Source organism: Zonotrichia albicollis, chromosome 3, assembly GCF_047830755.1.
Source record: "Zonotrichia albicollis isolate bZonAlb1 chromosome 3, bZonAlb1.hap1, whole genome shotgun sequence".
In the NCBI taxonomy this organism is placed as follows: Eukaryota; Metazoa; Chordata; class Aves; order Passeriformes; family Passerellidae; genus Zonotrichia; species Zonotrichia albicollis.
In genome coordinates this window covers 69060022-69070068 of record NC_133821.1, presented here as the reverse complement: position 1 = coordinate 69070068, position 10047 = coordinate 69060022, and positions in this window count along the sequence as shown.

Genomic DNA, 10047 nt, shown 5'->3' with positions numbered 1-10047 from the left:
AGGACCTGGACAAAGGCATGGAATTTACCCTCAGCAGGTTTGATGATGATATTGGGGCAGTGGCAAACACACCTGAAAACTCTGCTGCCATTCAGCTGGACCTTGGTAGGCTGGAAAACTGAGTGGAGAGAAAGTTAATGAGGTTCAACAAGGGCAAGTGTAGAATCCTGTGCCTTGGAAGGAATAACCCCAAATATCTACACAGCCTGGGATCTGACCTCCAAGAGAGCAGCTCTGTGGAGAAGGACCTGGCAGTCTTGGTGGATGACCAGTTGACCATGAGCCAGCCGTGCCTTGTGGCCAGGAGGGCCAGTGTTATCCTGGGGTGAATCAGGAAGAGTGTGACCAGCAGGCTGAGGGAGGTGAAAACCTGCCCGAGTAGAAGTGCCCCTCTCCTCAGCCCTAGTGAGGGCACATCTGGAAAGCTCTGTCCAATTCCGGGCACTTCAGTACAAGAAAGAAAAGATGTGGAGAGGGTCCCGTGGGGTGCCAGGAAGAAGATGAGGAATCTGGAGCTTCTTTCAGAAACACTGCAGGAACTGGCCCTGTTTATTCTGAAGAAGAGAGGACTGAGAGGGGATATCATCTATGCATACAGATATCTCAAAGCCAGGTGCCAAGAGGATGGCACTAGACTCTTTTCGGTGGTGCCCAGGAACAGGACAAGGTACAATGGCTATAAACTAAAACACAACAAGTTTCATCTCAACATGAGAAGGACTTCTTTACACTGGGGGTGGCAGAGCACCAGAACAGGCTGTCCCGGCAGGTCATGGAGTCTCCCTCTCTGGAGACACTCAAAACCCACCTGCTCTAGGTGACTCTGCCTTGACAGGGATAGGACTAGATGATCTCTCTTTCCAACCCTAGTGATTCTGTGGACTTTCTTTTAAAGTTAAAAACAAATGGCATTGATACCTTTTATTTGCAACACTTGAATTTTTTTCAGAGATATGCCAGCAAGTAAATTTACCTGTCAGCAGCTTACATATATCTACTAGTGCCTATATTTGTCCTCATGCAGAGAAAAAATAACTAAACACACCTAGGTATAGACCTATGGCATAGGCAGTATGCCATTTCGACTTGCTAACAGGCAAGATATTTTTTGATGTTCAATAAACAAATAAATAATTTCTTTGACTGATATCTCATTTTCCCCCCAAATTTTTACTTCTGTAATTATTTTTACCCCTGAGAGATTTTTTGACAAGGGGATTGTTCTCTGAATTTACAATTATTTAGAATATTCCACCTCTAAGTGTCCTCAGGAAGACAACCATTAAGGGAAAAGCAGAATAGAGCTGCTAAATATTCACAGGACTATAAAGGAGCCCCATGAATCCCAGATGGGAAGGTGCTTGTTCTTAGCTGAAAATTTTGCGTACACGGAACTGAAGGACAGAAAAACATGGTACAGCTCTTCCAAGAAACTGTCACCTCAAATCATCGCTCTGGGCCAAGGTAACTCAATCAAGATAACTCAGCTGCTTTAATGCAGGACAGATCTTCTGAAACTAGCTCTTAAAAGGGAGTCTTCTTTGCTTCCTTATTGCTATATAAGAGAAGAAGAAAATTCAATCCCTCTATGAAGCAACTTGAAAGGTGAGCTGGTGTGTTGAGCTGGCCAGAACATGCTGATCTGATTTATGGATGTCATCTCTGGGATGACATCAAGACACACTCCCTGATTTGTGGTCTCAGTGCTAAACTTTCAACAAGTATCGTCAGATCCACCATCATCTTACTGAGGGCATGAAGCAGTGTGGGCGTCATCACTGTTCAAAAAGGATCCCACAGCAACAGCTGAGAAGCCTAAAATTATGGGAGGGATATAATGGGAGAAGAAGGGGCCATCAGTACATGCAGACACAAGAATATGGTAGGGCCAATACTATTCACACTCACAGGAGCATGAAATTAAAATTGCCACAATTCATGTAGGATCTTCATGAGCCCTGGAGCAAAGACATTGCCTGTGGAACTATGCCGAGCATTGCTGACCTGCAGAAGAGATATGCTCCTGCCTTCCCCCTCAAATGCTATCGCCTGGGGAACCATAGCAGGGTAATACTGTGATGAGGGAGGCTACACTTAGGGATGATCCTACTGATTATAAGCTCCATGAGGGAATGTGGTAGGCCAAGCAAACCCTGAATCTCTGGTCTAGGACTGCCAGTGTAACTGCAGGTTCATGCAGGGTGAGCAGAGGGCTGGGGAACAAGGTTGAGAGATTGTATCATTGAATTATTTATTATGCTCTGAAGCTATAAACAAACATGTGAGAGGCACACATTCCAAACTGAAGTGCATTCATCATTATTGTTAGCAGTAATGATTACAATAATTCTTTGTACTTCCAATACAAGTGCAAATCTCAGGGAAAAAAATCCTGAAAGCATGAGAGTATTATAATGAATTTAGCTTAAAACAAGACCTGTGAGGTAGACACCTTTATCTGTACATTACAGAGAAGGAAATGTTGGCATGGGCAGATTGCAGTTTGCCCAGGGCCAAGCAGGAAACCCAGGGAACAGATTAATAAAGTCCCAAACTCATGAATGCCGTCCCTCTGCCTCAGTCACAAGATCATTTTTCCTTTCCTTCATTTAATAAATTGCAAAAGAATTAAGTTAGGCAAATCCATAATTAAGGGTTTGAAAATAACCTTCATGCCATCTCCCAGCCCAGGATATTCAGAGCTACATGGGAACAGAAGTCTGATAAAGGAAGTTCTCCCTACTTCCCATGTAGGGCAGGAGTGTCTACATCAGCTAGCAGACTTACGCATCAAATTGGGTCATTTTTATAAGCACATCCAGTATCAAGACTTTGAAAGAGTAGCAGACCCAGAACTTCTTTAGATTCACTTTCTATTACAAACATAATTTTTTTAGTTCTCTCTCAGGATCAATACATGTTTAATTACACCAGGGAGGCTGCGGTGCTTTGCACAAGAGACCCAGTGAGCCTCACCACACAACATGTGGTCAGTCTCTGCTGAAAAAATTGTTGGGAGGCTGGATAAGGTCAAGGATCCTTTTCACCAAGTCAGGACTCAAAGATTGCTCATCCTAATAAGTGAATGCTTTCAGCATTAAGCAATTTATCAACAGGTGGAATTACTCACCATCTTCCCTGATTAGCTTTCAGCCTAATCTGACAGTCATTTCCAGAGAATTCTTATCAGCTCAGATCTCATAGGCAAGAAGGGGCAAGAAAGATTTATCCTGCTTGTGACAGCCCTTCAGTGTGGCCTGAGATGGGCACCCAGCTGCACAGCCCTGCCAAAACCAGCCCTTCCAGCTCTTTCCAGCCCTCCAGCAGACACTCAGGGCAGCCTGTGGCTGTTCTCAGAGCAGACTGCAGCTAAGACAGCCTGCCAGTCATCCTGGTGCAGACGTTTGCCCTGACTCCTCTGCCTGCTGGCAGCATCACCCAGCAAGCTTTCACAGCTTCAGGTTTCTGGGCTGGTATTTCTGCACAGCCCTGTGGTGTGACAGTGACAGGTCAGACCCACCTGAAGGCAGGCTGGAGACCTTTTAACCCACCACTGTGTTGCACGTAGAGTATGCATGGGGACACAAGTGGTATTAGTGATGGAAGTGTAAATGTTTAGGGCCTTCATGCATGTATTTCCAAGACTAGGAGCAGCCAACAGACAGATTCTGCAGGTTATTTCAGATTTGACAGTCAGCAGTGCCTGTCTGATAGCTAAGTTTTCTTGTGGGTCTATGTGGAGAGCTTTAATGTGGAGAGCTTTATTAATAGTTGGTTAGCTGAGAAAGGCCATGCTGACATATTGCCACTGGTCAAGCTGAGAAATCAGCAGTCAGCAAGCTGAAAGGAGATGTCAGCAGCTTGCAATCAGTGGCCTTGCTGCAACATGGAGAAAGGGAGTAGAGATTAGTCCTGAATATCTCCTAAGAATATGTAGAAAGTATCAAAAGTAGGACCATAGGAATGTAAAAGTAGGTGTAACTGCTGATATGTAACTAACCAATCCTGAGCTCAACTTTTGCAATATGCATGAAGTTAATTACGAACTGTATTTAACCCGCTGTGCTGATCAATAAAATTAGGCCTGTGATGATCAACCTGATGTCCTGGTCTCCTTCCGTCGACAGGTCTAACCTGAAGCTTTTCACAGACTATTGCCTGAGCCATAACAGAGGTAGAAGGCCCTGTAGTGCAGCCATTTGGATTTCTTGTCCACTTCTTACCTAAACTTATAATTTCATACTTGTTCTTCCTTTAAAACTGTGACCCAGTAATATCTTATTTGTATGCTTCTGCCCCTAATGTGTCTTGTACAAGCTTCAAGTTTGGTGCACTTGGTAGTGTTAAGTTTACGACAGGACTCAAGGATTTTGAAGGTGTTAATCTCAGGGCAACCATGCTTGGTCCAAGTCCTATTCTGATTTAGCACCACTGCTGTATCACTCCCATCAGCCTGTTTTGTCACCCACTTTTTGTTGCTATTGACAAACAGTGCTCTTTCATCATCTTGGTGTGCTTCTGTGTCCATCATCCATTTTGCCTAAAATAAAGATAAATTGTGTATGCTGGATTTCCCATGTCCTCCACATCTTTCAGTGAAAAAGACCTTTAAGCTTGTTTGGCAGAGACTCAAATCCAGGACCCAGACCTCTTGTTCTCTGTAGTCAGCAGGCCACATTCAATTCTTATGAAATACCACTAAGGTTGGTGACATCCCTCTGAGGAGGAACTTGTCACAATAATTTTACTTTTTCACACCTGCAATTAGAATTTACTTTGCCAGGAGAGAACATATTTTTTCCCCACATCCAACCTAGACAGAAAGCAGAGTACTTGGAGTGCTAAGAGGCAAAGCAAAGAGGTTTCTGTGAAGAGTGACTCTGCCACACCACAGCAGCACCAGAGACATCTCCTTGCCTGCCCCAGGCAGTGCTACAGAATGGCCCATGTGTCACCCCAGCCCTGGGGAGCAGTCAACACATAGACACATGACATGCCAAAGGGACAACTTGCAGCACACAGAGGGATGTGCTGGTATCACAGAGCCAGAACACAGGGTCTCACATGAACTACTGTGGCCGCAGATCAGCTGATGGCATCTCTGATCAACAGAGCAGCTATCTTTAATCTTTCCTCCCTTGGGATCATATCTTAGCCATGTGAGTGTGATCCTCAGCAGAAAAGCACGTCTGCAGTTGTCACTTGCTTAACTACTTCTTATTTTTCCAGCAGTTTCTCAGGTACTCCTTTCTTCACATGACATCAGGAAAATAATTTTATTTATGCCATTGCTAGTTATCCCATCTGCAGTGAGAATATTCATCACTCCTTGTCTTACATCCTTGTGCAGAATTTACCTTCAGCTCTCCTCAAATTATTGTCAGTTTCTAATCCATTGTCCATTGTCACTGAATATTTTACACATGGCAGAAAAGAGAGCAGAGAAGTATCAAAGTATACTTCTATCCATGAAGAATGTTAAGATGGAAGACTTTGACCTCAGAGGAAAAGGACCTTTCACGAATAGTTCATGTTAGGAACAACCAAAGTCTGAAAGTCTTTTGAAGAATAATGTTTTACTGTACACACTTTAAAGTGTTACAGTTTAAACTGTACACAGCTCCTTGGGTTACTTGTTGAATTAAATACCAGCCACTGTAAACATATTTGGCTGGGTCACAAGATAACGAGCCCAGGACCATTTGATCCACTTCATGAAGGGACTGTGCTGGGTGCCTCTTGTAGCAGAGGCAGGGGTGGAGAATTGGCACACTGACTGCTGTGGCAGTGCCTGCAGGGAACAGCATTCCTCATCTCCATGGTCCAGCCATGGGGCTGCTCAGGGAAGCTGGGCAGGAGCTGTCTCCCACTGGCTGTGATGGAAGTGAGGGCTGTGGCACTGTCTGCTGTGGCAAACAAAGCAGAATTAGAAAAATTACCTCAAGGATAAAGCCAGTACACTTGCACAGGTGTTGGCCCCTCTGAGCTGGAACAAGAGCAGGGAGGGCACCTTGTCTGGCCAGCTCTGAGAGGATTTGTTGCCATGCTGCATGTCCTTGGGGCTTCCTTCCCGTCAGCAGGTCTGTGCCATCCGACTGCCACGCTGCAGCACCCGGGCACAGGCTGGTTCCTGCAGCTCCCCATGACCAAGCTGCAGAGAGGACTTTTGTCACTACTGAGGACAGTGCCTTCCTGCCAGCAGGTTCTCCTGCACCAGTGAGTCATCCTGAGTCACTTGTCCTCTTGCCAGGAAGAGCCAGTCTTCTCCCAGGGAATATAGCAACCTTCCTGGCTGATACAAACAGACCAGCTGAAAAGGTGAGACATCAGTGTGCATTTGTTCCTAGGAAGGTTTCCTCGGTATTTAACAGTCAGGACATAGCAACAGTCAGGAGATGGGTTTATATTAGCTGCTCAACCTTCCCCTGTTGATTTTATTTCCTTTTTGGACTCTGAGAAGGAAGTTCTCCATGGCCAAAGTAATGAGACATGCTGGGGCAAGATGAGAGGCAGCTGCTGCCAGCTCCAAGGACTTCTGCTGCCAGATCAAAGTGTTTGTGACACACAGCACTAATAATGCCCTCTAGGAAGTCTCAGAGGAACAAACCTCCAGAATAACAGTTTAGCCCAAGCTTTTTATTAGCCTACTTCAATTGGATTTGTAAAACTTTAAATCACTCTCTGTGAACTTTCCTGCTAAAATTCACATTTGCAAAGGCCACTGACATTACAGAATAAAACCTTTCCATTTTCTCTGTTTGATGATGATTTTTCCAGGACAGGCCAAAAGTGTCTCTGTTTGTGTTTGAATGATCTATTCTGAAGTGACTGGACCCAGAAGGCATTGCTTAGAGATGTCTAGTCCAGGTGACAACACAAAGCCTTCTGTCTTGCTTTCAGCAAAACCCCCAAAAATTACCCTTTTAAAGATCAACCTACTCTAAATTGACTGCAGCAGGATGTTGGATGGGTACATTTAGGAGCATTTATTCGCCCTTTATTCAGGGAATAACAGTGAGATCTTCAGAACATACCTGTTTGCCTTTTGTGTTGTCTCCTTTCTGACAGAGACACTTAAATGTGCCCTCAATTACCCTTCAGTAGGCCTTTTTGATTCAAATGCCCATATCTTTCTAACAAGATGGAATACGCATGAAGAGTGCATCCTGGTTTCTGCTCTACTAGGTGATCAAAATAGAAGGTAATGCTGAAGAACACAAAATCTAGCTATTGCTCCAGAGAAACTGAGAAAATGCTGTCCTTGAGCAAGCAAAGATGATGTAAAACCCACTAATTTTGAGAATCTTAACAAAAACAAAAAAAAAAACAAAACCAAAAACGGTGTAATGAGAAGCAGAACACCATTAATGTGCTTCTTCTCCAAGGAGTCTATGAGGAGGTCAACAAGCCGGTGTAGGATTTTCACCTGGCCAGTGGTACTGGAAGTTGCTGGAAGATACCCCACCTCTGCCAAAGAAAATTCCTTTGAACTTCTCCCTTTGAACATCTCATTGCCAGCACATGAAATGCTGGCATGAAGAGAAGGCCAGGTCCAGGGGTCAGCTGCCATTTAGGGGGTGAAGGAGCAGAGCATTGCATGGGCTGGGCAGTGTTCTTAGCTCAGAGCCCCATCCTAAGAGCTGTGTAACTCTCTACTTTCAGAGAGTGTCAGAGGTCAGGAACTGTTTAATACAGAATGTAAAGATACAACATCTATACAACATCTAATGCAGAGATGTTCACCTTTAGAAATAAGTAATGTAGTTTTAGGCAACTCCACTGTTACCCAAGTTGTGCTTTTTTGAAATGTCACACAGCATTAATCTTCAGATTTCCAAGTCCCCACTTGTCTCAATACCCTGGCTCCAAGATTATGATAAATATATCAGCTGGTCATTCCACACTGGCTTCTTTACTTCAGACTGGAGGAGCGAACTGTCACCAAGTCATGGTATTGCCAGGAGAGTAGCAGCTGAATACACACCAGCACTGAACTAATTGAAGCTACAAACTCTAAACCACAACAATAATAGGAAGCCAGGAACCTTACTCGCACTCTGAAGCCTGTCAACTTTTTAATATTTGATTAAGTTAGAAATGGGTTCATAGTAATTAATTCTCCCATTTGAAATTGTTTTTCTTGAAAACAACACAATCTGATTTCCAAATAACACTGTAGAAAATTGGATGGCATATCATAAGGTCTCTGATGAAAAAGTGCAGGTATTGGTGAGTTGAACAAAGTTTTGCAGTCATAGTGGTAAGATAAAGAGCAACAGATAAAATATATATTTCTTGAACAGCAGCTTACACCTGTCAGCTAGCAGGGAAAATATAAAGAAGAAAATGTCTCTATGGCTAAGTCCTGCATAAATGTGATGAAGATCACTCATAAGCCCTCAGACTCAAGTTTTTTCAGTAGGCACCTACAACAACAGATGCTGAGATTACCCATGAGGCTGCACAGCCCAATGGGTGCTAATTCCAGGTTCTGTCTACCCAAGAGACTGACACTTTATAAATCAAGATCCAATCCATTCCAGCCCTGTCCACTGCAGGAGGACTTTACCAAATGCTTTGCACTAGGAAATGTAGGCTTTGTGTTAGGATCCTATTCTACCTCCCAGCCTCAGTGAGTTCACCTCAGTTTGAGCACCAACTAGGGGAGGGCTGGCTCTGTCCCTCAGGCTCTTGAATCTACTTGCATATTACCACACATGCAGAGGGAAAATACTCTTTATATGTTGTCTTGGGATGGGGATTAGCAAAAGCCTCAAGAGGCAGAGCAGCATTTCAGAGGGGTTATCCAGGCAGAGACAATGCCCTGAAACAGATCAAAATGTGCACTGTTACCTTGGTTTGGGGGTGGCAACAGGGCTGGCCTGGAACATTTGTCATGCCATCCCCATAGGTGTCCCTCACACCCACTATTAATCTCCAGTGTTGCTCTTGATGTTTGCCCAGCCAAATGAGAACTACCTCATCTGGAGGTAAACCACTCCAAATAGATTTCTCCAGGAAGGCTTTTCCCTAAGTACTTGAGTGTTTAAAAAAAACTATAAATAGGTCAAAACAATGAGACAGGGACAAGCAATGACCTCTTTTCAGGAAATAGTATCCCACTAACTTGATTCTCATCCACTGCCTATTTAGGCCTGGTAATGAGGTTGGGTGTACGGTTATTTTAAATTTGTTACGTGATGCAGCCCACTTTTCTGGGACACCGCAGCAGATGTCAATAAGACAAGAATCATCCTTTTATATTTCCATGTGCACAGGACATTGTCTCTCGACAGTATCACTAGCAGTGCAGCAAAGAGCTCGTGAGAGCATTTTGAAAAGGAAAATAAAGCTGTTGCCCATGAGTGTTGTCCTTTGAAGTGTGGGACTGAAGCCTCTTGGCTGACATCCCTTTCCTGGCCGACTCACTTTGTGCATGACTGCAGTAGCACGCTGCAGTCCCACGGGGCCTGTTTATTACTCCCGAGTAAACTTTCCCCCTTCAACATGGGAAAATGGATTCACAATGGTAGAAGGCTGGGACATTCTGAATGCTTAAAATCATAGGGCTTTTAAAATCACCTTTTTATCTTTTTTCTTTCAGTCACATGCCAAAGAAAAGAATCATGTTAAGCCATGATTATAAAACATGCCTTTGATGGCTTGTGCATTTGCCTTATAGTACCTCCAAGTCAAATATTGTTTAAATCCCCATTGGCTCACCAAGATATATGGAAGAGACAGGGTTCAGGAGGCTGGCAGGGAATTAACTGCATTGGGTGCAAAATAACTGGCGACCACAGCACCAGTGCTGATGCACGTGGATGAAGGCACCTGTCAGGAGACGCAGCTTCTGCATCCCATGGGTTTATTTCAGGCCAGCATTTTGGCCAGCTCAGAGCCTTTGGTGTCCAACTGCAGGGACACCTGCACCCCCCACCCCAGTGCCAGGTGACCTCTTGGGCCTTGCAGCAGAAGGGAAGGAGGGACAGACCTCAAGGCATTTCATGAGGGAGCAGGAGAGAGGAGTTTAATTACTTAGTCTGG